The sequence below is a fragment of the Arachis hypogaea genome, chromosome 12 (genome assembly GCF_003086295.3).
Source record: "Arachis hypogaea cultivar Tifrunner chromosome 12, arahy.Tifrunner.gnm2.J5K5, whole genome shotgun sequence".
NCBI classification, from domain to species: domain Eukaryota; kingdom Viridiplantae; phylum Streptophyta; class Magnoliopsida; order Fabales; family Fabaceae; genus Arachis; species Arachis hypogaea.
Window position 1 is genome coordinate 50,637,882 of NC_092047.1, and position 12,557 is coordinate 50,650,438.

Here is a 12,557-nt window from a genome sequence, read left to right on the forward strand (position 1 = left end):
GGCATTCAGAGTATCAATCTCAAGAACTCTTTTCTTCTGATTTGTCCCATTATTCACAGGATTCCTTTTAGAGGTGTACATGAATTGGTTATTTGCAACCATTTCAATGAGTTCCTGAGCTTCTGCAGGCGTCTTCTTCAGATGAAGAGATCCTCCAGCAGAGCTATCCAATGACATCTTGGATAGTTCAGACAGACCATCAGAGAAGATACCTATGATGATCCATTCTGAAAGCATGTCAGAAGGGCACCTTCTGATCAATTGCTTGTATCTCTCCCAAGCTTCATAGAGGGACTCACCATCCTTCTGTCTAAAGGTTTGGACTTCCACTCTATGCTTACTCAATTTTTCAGGTAGAAAGAACTTTGCCAAGAAGGCATTGACTAGCTTTTCCCAAGAGTTCAGGCTTTCCTTAGGTTGTGAATCCAACCATGTTCTAGCTCTGTCTCTTACAGCAAAAGGAAAGAGCATAAGTTTGTAGACTTCAGGGTCAACCCCATTGGTCTTGACAGTGTCACAGATTTGCAAGAACTCAGCTAAGAACTGATGAGGATCTTCCAATGGAAGTCCATGAAACTTGCAATTCTGTTGCATTAGAGAAACTAATTGAGGCTTAAGCTCAAAGTTGTTTGCTCCAATGGCAGGGATAGAGATGCTTCTCCCATAAAAATCAGGAGTAGGTGCAGTAAAGTCACCAAGCACCTTCCTTGCATTGTTGGCATTGTTGTTTTCGGCTGCCATGGTTTCTTCTTCTTTGAAGAGTTCTGTTAGGCCCTCTAAAGAGAATTGTGCTTTAGCTTCTCTTAGCTTTTTCTTCAAGGTCCTTTCAGGTTCAGGATCAGCTTGAACAAGTATGCATTTATCTTTGCTTCTGCTCATATGAAAGAGAAGAGAACAAGAAAGTAGGGAATCCTCTATGTCACAGTATATAGATTCCTTGAGGTGTCAGAGGAAAAAAAGAATAGAAGGAGGAGGTGGAGAAGAGGGAATTCGAACTTATCAAGAGGGACAGAGTTCGAATTGCACCTTGATGAGGGGTCTTAGTCCCTTAAATAGAAGGATGTGAGAAGAGGGGAAGAAATTTTCGAAATTAAAGTAAGAGATTTTGAAAATTTGGTAATTGGTTTTCGAAAACTAAGATTGAGAAAGAAATAAAGTGATTTTTGAAAAAGATTTTGAAATTAGAAAAAGATATGATTGAAAAATATTAATTTTGAAAAAGATGTGATTGAAAAGATATGTTTGAAAAGATATGATTGAAAATCAATTTAGAAAAAGAAAATTTTTCAAATTAAAGTTGATTACTTGACTATCAAGAAATTAAAAGATATGATTTTAAAATTTAAAGTTTGATCCTTTCTTAATAGGCATGTAACAACTTAAAAATTTTGAAGTAAATCTTTAATTATAGCAAGGATTTTTGAAAATAGTAAAAATTAATATAAAATGGAAATAAATTGATTTTGAAAGAGATATGATTGAAAATATATGATTTGAAAAAGATTTGATTTTGAAAAATTATGAAAACTTGAAAAAAATGTGAATTAAAAACAAAATCTTCCCTCTAGTGTCATCCTGGCGTTTAACGCCCAAATCTCTACCTTTTTAGGTGTTAAACGCCCAGCCAGGTACCCTGGCTGGCGTTTAAACGCCAGTTTTCCTTCTTCACTGGGCGTTTTGAACGCCCAGCTTTTTCTGTTTGATTCCTCTGCTAAATGTTCTGAATCTTTAATTCTCTGTATTATTGACTTGAAAAGACATAGTTTTAAAAAATATTTTTGAATTTTTGATGATGAGAAACAATGAAAATGCAACTAAGATCAAATAAACAATGCATGCAAGACACCAAACTTAAAAGTTTGTATACTAAGGACTATAACAATGTAAAAATGCATATGGAAAACAACAAAACACACTAAACAAGAGAATTTAAAGATCAGAAAAGAAAATCATCAAGAACAACTTGAAGATTAATGAAGACACATGCATGTAATTTTCGAAAAATGCAAGAAAAATAGAAACATGCAATTGACACCAAACTTAAAAATTGATACTAAACTAAAAAAAAACATAAAATATTTTTGGTTTTTATGGTTTTATAAAATTTTTTGTGATTTTCGAAACTTATATGGAAAAGAAAATAAAGAGAATCAAAACTTTTAATAAGAATTCCAGGAATTATGCAATGTTAGTCTAAAGCTTCAGTCTAAAACGATTAGACATGTTTGGCAAAGCTTCATCAGGACATTACATTCAATAGCTAAATTGATGAGAATCAATCAGCTTTTGTGATGGTGGGAACATCACCTTGAAACTCTAGAATTCATTCTTAAAAATTCTGAAAAAAAAGATACCTAATCTAAGCAATAAGATGAACCGTCAGTTGTCCAAACTCGAACAATCCCCGGCAATGGCGCCAAAAACTTGGTGCACAAAATTATGATCATCAACAATGGCGCCAAGGACTTGGAGCTCTTAAACGTGAATCACACTTTGTCACAATTCCGCACAACTAACCAGCAAGTGCACTGGGTCGTCCAAGTAATAAACCTTACGTGAGTAAGGGTCGATCCCACGGAGATTGAGGGCTTGAAGCAAGCTATGGTCATCTTGTAAATCTCAGTCAGGCGGATTCAAATGGTTATGGAGTTTAAGGTGATGAAAATAAACATAAAATAAAGATAGAGAAACTTATGTAATTCATTGGTGGATTTCAGATAAGCGTATGAAGGTGCTTTGTTTCCCTTGAACCTCTGCTTTCCTATTGCTTTCTTCCAATCATTCATACTCCTTTCCATGGCAAGCTTTATGTTGGGCATCACCGTTGTCAATGGCTACATCCCGACCTCTCAGTGAAAATGGTCCTGATGCTCTGTCACAACATCGGCTAATCAGCTATCGGTTCTCGATCATGTTGGAATAGGATCCATTGATCCTTTTGCATATGTCACACGCCCCACAATCGCGAGTTTGAAGCTCGTCACAGTCATCCCTTCCCAGATCCTACTCGGAATACCACAGACAAGGTTTAGACTTTCCGGATCTCAGGAATGGCCGCCAATAATTCTAGCCTATACCACGAAGGTTCCAATCTTAAATTAGAAACCAAGAGATATGCATTCAAGCCATTGCTAGTAGAACAGAGGTGGTTGTCAGGCACATGTTCATAGGTGAGAATGATGATGAGTGTCACGGATCATCACATTCATCAAGTTGAAGAACGAATGAATATCTTGGAGAAGAAATAGACTTGACTTGAATAGAAAAACAATAGTACTTTGTATTAATTCATGAAGAACAGTAGAGCTCCACACCTTAATCTATGGTGTGTAGAAACTCCACCGTTGAAAATACATAAGAACAAATAGTGTAAGCATGGCCAAATGGCCAGCCTCAAAGGTCTAAGGACTAAACGTCTCCAGATGTAAAATACAATAGTAAAAGGTCCTATTTATAGAAAACTAGTAGCCTAGGGTTTACAGAAATCAGTAATTGATGCAGAAATCTTCTTTCGGGCCCACTTGGTGTGTGCTTGGGCTGAGCATTGAAGCATTTTCGTGTAGAGACTTTTCTTGGAGTTAAACGCCAGTTTTTGTGCCAGTTTGGGCGTTTAACTCCAGCTTTTGTGCCAGTTTTGGAGTTAAACGCTAGAATTCTTGAGCTGACTTGGAACGCCTGTTTGGGCCATCAAATCTCAAGCAAAGTATGGATTATTATATATTGCTGGAAAGCCAAGGATGTCTACTTTCCAACACAATTGAGGGCGTGCCAATTGGGCTTCTGTAGCTCCAAAAAATCCACTTTGAGTGTAGGGAGGTCAGAATCCAATAGCATCTGCAGTCCTTTTTCAGCCTCTGAATCAGATTTTTGCTCAGGTCCCTCAATTTCAGCCAGAAAATACATGAAATCATTGAAAAATACACAAACTCATAGTAAAGTCCAGAAATGTGATTTTTAATTAAAAACTAATAAAAATATAATAAAAACTAACTAAAATATACTAAAAACATACTAAAAACAATGCCAAAAAGCGTATAAATTATCCGCTCATCAACTATCTTCTGCAAGATATGCTTTATCTCTCTATTTGACAAGTCGGCTTGCCCATTAGTCTGAGGATGGTAGGCTGTTGCAACTTTATGAATTATCCCATACTTCTTCATTAGTCCTATTAGTCTCTTGTTACAAAAATGGGTGCCTTGATCATTCACGATTGCTCGTGGTGATCCAAAGCGACAAATAATATGGTTTCTCACAAAGGAAACAACAGTGTTAGCATCATCAGTGCGGGTAGAAATTGCTTCCACCCATTTGAAAACGTAATCTACAGCTAACAATATATAGAAATAACCATTAGAATTTGGAAATAGACCCATGAAGTCAATGCCCCAAACATCAAAAATTTCACAAAAAAGCATAATTTGTTGAGGCATCTCATCCCTCCTGGATATATTACCAAATTTCTGGCATGGGAAACAAGATCTACAAAATTCAGCAGCGTCCTTAAAAAGAGTAGGCCACCATAATCCACAGTCTAAGATTTTTCTAGCAGTTCTTTGAGGGCTAAAATGTCCTCCACTCTCAGATGAGTGGCAGGCCTCTAAGATGGACTGGAATTCTGATTGAGGCACACACTGTCTAATTACCTGGTCAGTGCCACATCTCCATAAATATGGGTCATCCTATATATAATATTTAAACTTGCCTTTCAGCTTGTCCCTTTGATGCTTAGAAAAGTTTGGAGGAAAGGTGCTGCTAACTAGATAATTAGCTACAAGTGCATACCAAGGGACTATCTCAGATACTGCTTGCAGGTTATCAAATGGGAAATTATCAGCTATAGGAGTGGAGTCATCCGCAATGTGCTCAAGGCGACTCAAATGGTCTGTCACTAAATTCTGGTTACCACTCCTATCCTTAATTTCTAAATCAAATTCTTGTAATAGCAGTATCCAACGTATAAGCCTTGGTTTGGATTCCTTTTTAGATAATAAATACTTTAGAGCTGCGTGGTCTAAATACACCAAGTAAATAGGCCCGAAATTTATCCAGAGCAAAAACAATAGCAAGAAGCTCTTTCTCAGTAGTAGTGTAATTAGATTGAGCGACATCTAATGTTTTAGACGCATAAGCAATAACAAAGGGATCCTTACCTTCATGCTGAGCCAGTGCTGCTCCTTCTGCATGGTTGGAAGTATCGCACATTATTTCAAATGGTTGGCACCAATCTGGTCCTCTTACAATTGGGGCTTGAGTCAGTGCGGTCTTCAGCTTATCAAACGCTTGTTTGTAATTTTCACTGAACTCGAACTCAATATCCTTCTGCAATAACCTGGATAAGGGAAGTGCTACTTTACTGAAGTCCTTAATGAACCTCCTGTAAAAACCTGCATGGCCAAGGAAATAACGGACCTCCCTCACAGAAGAGGGGTAAGGTAAACTAGAAATAACATCCACCTTTGCTGGATCTACAGAAATGCCAGTATTAGACACAACATGTCCTAGTACAATCCCTTGCTTAACCATAAAGTGACATTTTTCAAAATTCAATACCAGGTTTGTACTGACACATCTATCTAATACTCTAGATAATCCATCTAAGCAAAGGCTAAAGGAATCACCATAAACACTAAAATCATCCATAAAAACTTCCATGTAGTCCTCAATAAGATCAGAGAAAAGACTCATCATGCACTTTTGGAAAGTAGCTGGTGCATTGCACAAGCCAAAGGGCATTCTCTTGTATGCATAAGTCCCAAAAGGACATGTAAAAGTAGTCTTTTCCTGATCTTCAGGAGCTATATGAATCTGGAAATAACCTGTGTAACCATCTAGAAAACAATAATGCGATTTACCTGACAGGCGATCCAGCATTTGATCAATGAATGGAAGAGGATAGTGATCCTTACGGGTTGCTTGGTTGAGGCGTCTGTAGTCAATGCAAACCCTCCAGGCGTTCTGAACTCTGGTTGTCAGGAGCTCTCCATGCTCATTCTTCACCGCAGTGACTCCAGACTTCTTTGGCACCACTTGTACTGGGCTCACCCATTCACTGTCTGAGATGGGATAGATGATATCTGCCTCTAGTAGTCTGGTCACTTCCTTTTTGACAACCTCTAGGATAGTGGGGTTCAGTCTTCTCTGGGGTTGACGGACAGGCCTTGCTCCCTCTTCTAAAAATATTCTATGCTCACAGACTTGAGGGTTTATGCCTACTATGTCTTCCAAACTCTAACCAATTGCCTTCTTGTGCCTCCTCAGCACACCAAGTAGCTGCTCTTCCTGTTGAGAAGTGATTTCCCTTGCAATGATAACCGGAAACTTCTGCCCGTCTTCAAGGTAAGCATATTTGAGGTGTGGAGGTAGGGGTTTTAATTCTAACTTCTGATCATGTTCAGGCTCTGGGTTGTCTGGAGCTAGTAACAGTGGTAATGTCATTGTCCTCTGAGAGTGTCCCCACACTTGGACCTTGTCCTGTGTGCTTCTCTTCAAATTCCTCTTGGTGAACTTCAGCCACGGTTTCATCTATAATGTCACACTTGAGGATAGAGTGATCCTCCGGAGGATGCCTCATAACTCCATTCAGATTGAAGATTACTACTCTGCCATCTATTTCAAAAGAGTATGTTCCTGAAAAAGCATCTAATTTAAACTTTGAGGTCTTCAAGAATGGCCTTCCGAGTAGGATTGATGATGGCTTGTCTGAGTCATTTTGGGGCATTTCCAGGATATAAAAATCAGTGGAAAATGTGAGCCCTTTAATGCCCACTAAAACATCTTCAGCAACTCCAGCCACTATAATAATACTTTTATCTGCTAACACAAAATGAGCTGCCGACCTTTTTAAGGGAGGGAGCCTCAAAATATCATATATAGATAAAGGCATTATACTCACACATGCTCCTAAATCACACATGCAATCAGAAAATACTACACCACCAATAGTACAATTAACCATACAAGGATCTGGGTCACTACACTTTTCAGGTAAACCTCCCATTAAAGCAGTTATGGAACTTCCTAAAGGAATAGTTTCTAATTCATTAATTTTGTGTTTATGTATACATAAATCTTTTAGAAACTTTGCATATTTAGGTACCTGTTGAATAACATCAAAAAGGGGAACAGTTACCTCAACCTTTTTGAATATCTCTACCATTTTTGGATCAGGTTCCAGCTGCTTCTTGGGCTTCCTTGCAAGTTGTGAAAATGGAATAGGAGTGGTGTCTTCTGCAGTGTCTGCGCCTTTTAATGCTTTCTCTTGTGGTTGCACTTCTTCTTCTTCAGCTATGTCCTGTATGTCCTCTTCCTCTTCAACATCTTCTATTTCCACTACCTCTTCAGCTGAGGCATGTTCTGGTGGGTTTGGCTCCTCCTGGTTCCTCTCCTGCAGTGTGGTTCCGGACCTTAGGGTGATGGCAATAATACCACCCTTGGGATTAGGTAATGGTTGAGAGGGAATTCCACTGGAGCTCGAAGGTTGGTTATTGGAGTTGTTCATGGATCCAATCTGGGAGACAAGAGCTTGCAAAGTAGCGGTCAGACCATTTAGAGTGGCATTAATGTTATTTTCCATGGTCTGCTGTCTCCGATCCATAGATTGTAGTAAGTCATCATTAGCAGATGAGGAAGGATAGGTAAATTGAGAGGTCTGCTGTAGGGTATTCTGTGGTCCTTGGGATTGCCTTAGGTGAGGTACTCTGTAAGGCTGATTCTGATTCTACTGCCTGTTGTTGTTGTTATTCCACCTCTGATTTCCCTGACTATCTCTGCCTCCTCTGTTGTTGTTGTTGTCCCTCCAATTCTGGTTAGAATTGTCTTGCCATCCATGGCTGTAGTTGCTACCTTGATTGTACCCTTGGTTGGGGCAGTCATAGAAGTTATGTGTGGCTGCCACGGTGTTGTCTTCCTACTGGAGTTGTGGACATTCATCAGTATAGTGGCTATAATCAGCGCAGATTCCACAAAATCTCTGTGGGACTAACTGTTGGTTTTGCTATGGTGGAGAAGGTTGAGCTTGCTGAACTTGTTGTTGATTCAATTGCATCTGCTTCAGCAAGTTGGTCATTTCACAGATACTCTGAGTTAAAGCAGCAGTCTCTCTGCTGGAGGACACTTCTGCAATGGCTTTTGCACGGCCCTGTTTCTGCCTGTGATTCCTAGTAGATTCAGCTAAGTCACTGATCAATTGCCATGCCTCATCAGTGGTCTTGTACTTTTTCATAGACCCATTAATAGCACTTTCCAATATGGTCTTATCTTGGGGCCTCATGCCCTGTGTGACATAACCGAGTAACACTATTTTGTCAATCATATGGTGGGGGCAAGCTTCTAGAAGATTATTGAAGTGCTCCCAATATTCATAGAGCGTCTCGGATTCATCCTGAACAATCATGGAAATATCTTTCCTTAGTTTATCAGTAACTTCAGCTGGAAAGAACTTTTCCAAGAATTCTCTTCTCAGTGTATCCCAGTTGGATACAGTTGCTGTGGGTTGAGTGTAGTACCACTCTCTTGCCTAGCCCTCAAGAGAAAACGGGAAGGCTTTCAGCAAAATTGAAGTTTCATTTGCACCATCACGCCTGACAGTAGAACAGGCTGCCTGAAAATCTCTCAAGTGCTTGATAGGCTCTTGAGCAGGTAAGCCATGAAACTTGGGCATCAAATTAAGCAGTGCGGTATTTATTTAAAAGTCTGTAGCCACCACTGGGTGATGCGCTTGAAACGATTGCATTGTAAAATCAGGGGCTCCTTCCTCTTGGATAGTAACTCTCCTGGCTACTGCCATGTTACCTGTACGTAAACCAAGCGAATCAGTAGAACGGAAGCTGGTTTCTTTCTCAAGTGGCGTTTCAGATCCGCTCTCAGAGAGGACTAACCGACGCCGAGCTTGCCTTATTCGTGAAATAGTTCTTTCAATCTCAGGATCGAATACTGGCAAGCTTGGATCAAGAAGTGAATGCGTCATCTAACGAAAGAAACAAGAAGCTCATAGTAGCAAAATAAAATAAAATGTAAATAAATAAATTCCAATTAATAACTTTAGCACTCTATTGCAACTCCCCGGCAACGGCGCCAAAAATTGATGCGGGCGGAAATTGGCGAGTTAAGAATGATTATAAAATATGCGTTGCAAGTATAGTTCTCAACCAACCAGAAATCCGCTTTATCAATTTAAAAAGGGTGTCATAGAAATTAAAATCAAAATACTGGGAGTATGAGTCCCAGGTTGTCTCCCAATGAGTTGCAGAAAAGTGTGCTATTTTATTAATCAGATGTTTTCAAAAAGGTTTGAATTGAATGGTAGAAAATTAAATTAGAGAATTTATATAAATTTAAATAAAAGCCTTGACTGGGAGTTGATTAGTTGGAAGCCCTATTCTTGTTGCAGTACTCTCAAGATTGATTGATAATTGGGGATTATTCTGTTTAGTTGTCCCTCACTAAGTAAGGAAAAATTAAACAAGTTGGAATGCTATTTCTATCCACAAGTTCCAATCCGCTCTTGGGAGGATTGGTGTTAGTGACTAGAGAGAAATCCAACAATAAACCCAACTACAATCTTTCTCTTGAGCATCCCAACTTCAAGGGTTTCTTTCAATCAACTTCCCGTCAAGTTAGGGAACTACTCGCTCATTGTAAATGTAAAATTCATAACAAAAGAAAGGGAATTAAAGAAAGACATGATAAATAATGATCAAAAGACTAATTAAAAATAAAAGTAATTCTTGTATTAATAAATGCTAAAATAATCCAATAGTAAAATTAAGTAAATTAAGGAACATGGAAGAGTAAGAGACAAGTAAAGAGAACGAACTAGAATGTCGAAGTCTTGATGAGGCAATAACTCTTCTCAATATCCCAATGCAAAAACAATGAACATAACAAATCCTAAAAAACTATGAATGTGTAGAGAGAAAACCTAGAGGAGAGAAAAACTAGATCTAAAACTAAAAACTATGTGGAATGAATGTCTGTTTTGGTTTCTGCATGTTCTCTGGCTCTAGTCTGCTCTTCTGAGCCAAAAACTGGGTCAAAATAAGGCCCGAAATCGCCCCCAACGATTCTGCAGATTATGCAGATCGTGCATGTCACGCGGACGTGTCGTCCATGCGGCCGCGTCACTGCGATTTCCACTCTTTCGCACGGTCGCGTCATCCATGCGGCCGCGTCGCTTCTCGCTGGTCATCTCCTCAATTTCTTGTGTTCCTTCCATTTTTGCAAGCTTCCTTTCCAATCTCTATCTCATTCATGCCCTATAAAGCCTGAAACACTTAACACACATATCATGGCATCGAATGGAATAAAGGAGAAATAAAATACATAATTAAAGTCCCTAGGAAGCAAGTTTTCAATCATACAATAACTTTAGGAAGGAATTATAAATGCATGCTTATTTAATGAATAAGTGAGTAAAGATCATGATAAAACCACACAATTAAACACAATATAAACCATAAAATAGTGGTTTATCAAGATGGTAAAAGATGAACAGAGAAAGGAAGGTGAGGGTTGTATGCTCTTCGTGTGTGATTGGGGTTGTTGAAGTGGAATAGGAGATGGGGAAGTAAGGCTTTTATAATGGGTGAATGTTGTGGTGGGAATTAAAAAGGTTAAATGTTTTCCCACTTGGGGAGTGGCGCCTAGCGTGGGAAGAGGCGCAAACTCTTTTCTCACTGTGTCTTCTGTGTGTGTTGAGTTCCAAAGTGTAAGTACACTTTGACTTCCTTGCTTTGTTAGTTGATTACCATGTGGGCCCCATCTTCTCTCCTGAAATGAAACTGAACCCATTAGTAATGACAAAAGAACCCCTTCACATTCCTTCTCATCAAGAGTGAATTAGATTGCAACTAATGGGTATCCTTTGGGACACCAAACTTAATTCTTTGGCATCTTAATGAATTGGTTTCATCATTGTGTATTTAATGTGTTCATAAGAGTGGAATAACATCAATATTTTTATTTTCTTTTGATTCCAATCCTCTGAACTCATTAAACCACATTCATGTTCTTACCCAAAGTATTAAGTACTTTCAATTTGGGTGACTTGGGCTACTAGATGATTCTTGCTGGTGGCCACACCAAACTTAATCCTTGGGCTTATTCTTTAAATCAAGATATAAATTATTTGTATGCCTAGATTAAGTTAGTGAGAGGCCACACCAAACTTAGCAATTTAGCTAGTCCTCAGCCCATTCACTCATCATGATCTAAGCCTTCATCAAGTTGCAATTCCGAAAAAAAAGTTAAGAAAATCTAGCTACCAAAGCTAAAATCAACTTTCTAATCTGCAATTATAAACTAATCCTGATATGGTAATGCAAGATAAATAGGAGACTGAAAATTAAACTACCTAATGCAACAAATTTTTAAAATACTTCTAAGAAAAGTAACTAAATCAAAAAGGATAAAGTGTTGGGGTGCCTCCCAACTAGCGGTTCTTTATTGTCATTAGCTTGACATTCCTTCATCTTCAGCTGAGCTTGTAGCTCACTCCCTGCTCCTCTAAGGAGCTTCCCAAGTAGTGTTTGAGTCTATGGCCATTGACAGTAAAAGTTCTCTGAGTCTTGTCCTCCATGAGCTCCACATGACCATAGGGAAACACCTTGAGTATGGTGAAAGGTCCTGACCATCTAGACTTCAATTTTCCAGGGAAGAACTTGAGTCTTGAGTTATTGAGTAACACCTTCTGTCCTTCAGTGAACTCCCTTCTTGCTATCTTTTAGTCATGCCACCTTTTTGTGTTCTCTTTGTAGATTTTTGCATTCTTATATGCCTGATTCCTAAACTCCTCCAGCTCATTGAGTTGCGTTAATCTCTTTTCTCCAGCAGCTTGCTCATCATAGTTTAACATTTTTAGAGCCCAAAATGCTCTATGTTCAAGTTCAACTGGCAAGTGACAAGCCTTGCCATACACCAGTTGGTATGGAGACATCCCAATGGGAGTCTTATAGGCTGTCCTGTAGGCCCATAATGCATCATCCAGCTTCTTAGACCAATCCTTTCTTGAGCTTCCAACAGTTTTTCAAGGATTCGTTTCAGCTCTCTGTTGGAGATTTCAGCTTGCCCGTTGGTCTGTAGGTGGTATGGAGTTGCCACTTTGTGCTTTACTCCATATCTGAGAAGGAGTGTCTCGAGTTGTTTGTTGCAGAAGTGTGTCCCTCCATCACTAATGAGAGCTCTGGAAACTCCAAATCTACTAAAAATGTTCCTTCTTAAGAAGCTTATCACAACTTTGTTGTCATTTGTTGCAGTGGCTATGGCTTCTACCCACCTTGAAACATAATCAACAGCCACCAATATGTAGCTATTTGAGTAGGAGGTTGGGAAGGGTCCCATGAAATCAATCCCCCATACATCAAATAGCTCCAACTCTAGTATGAATTGCTGTGGCATCTCATTTCTCTTGGTTTGATTACCAGCTCTTTGGCATTCATCACATCTTGACACCATTTCCTTGGCATCCTTAAACATTGTTGGCCAGTAAAATCCAGATTGAAGCACTTTTGCTGCTGTCGTTTCTCCACTGAAGTGACCTCCATATGCAGATCCATGGC

General features: G+C 39.1%; 1 non-coding gene across 1 annotated transcript; it reads left to right on the forward strand.

Moving 5' to 3' along the window:
- The first annotated feature begins 231 nt into the window (after positions 1-231).
- On the forward strand, positions 232-339 carry LOC112730802 (small nucleolar RNA R71). The gene has a single exon (XR_003166610.1). It is a non-coding gene; the product is annotated as a small nucleolar RNA R71 (small nucleolar RNA).
- Positions 340-12,557: the final 12,218 nt, after the last annotated feature.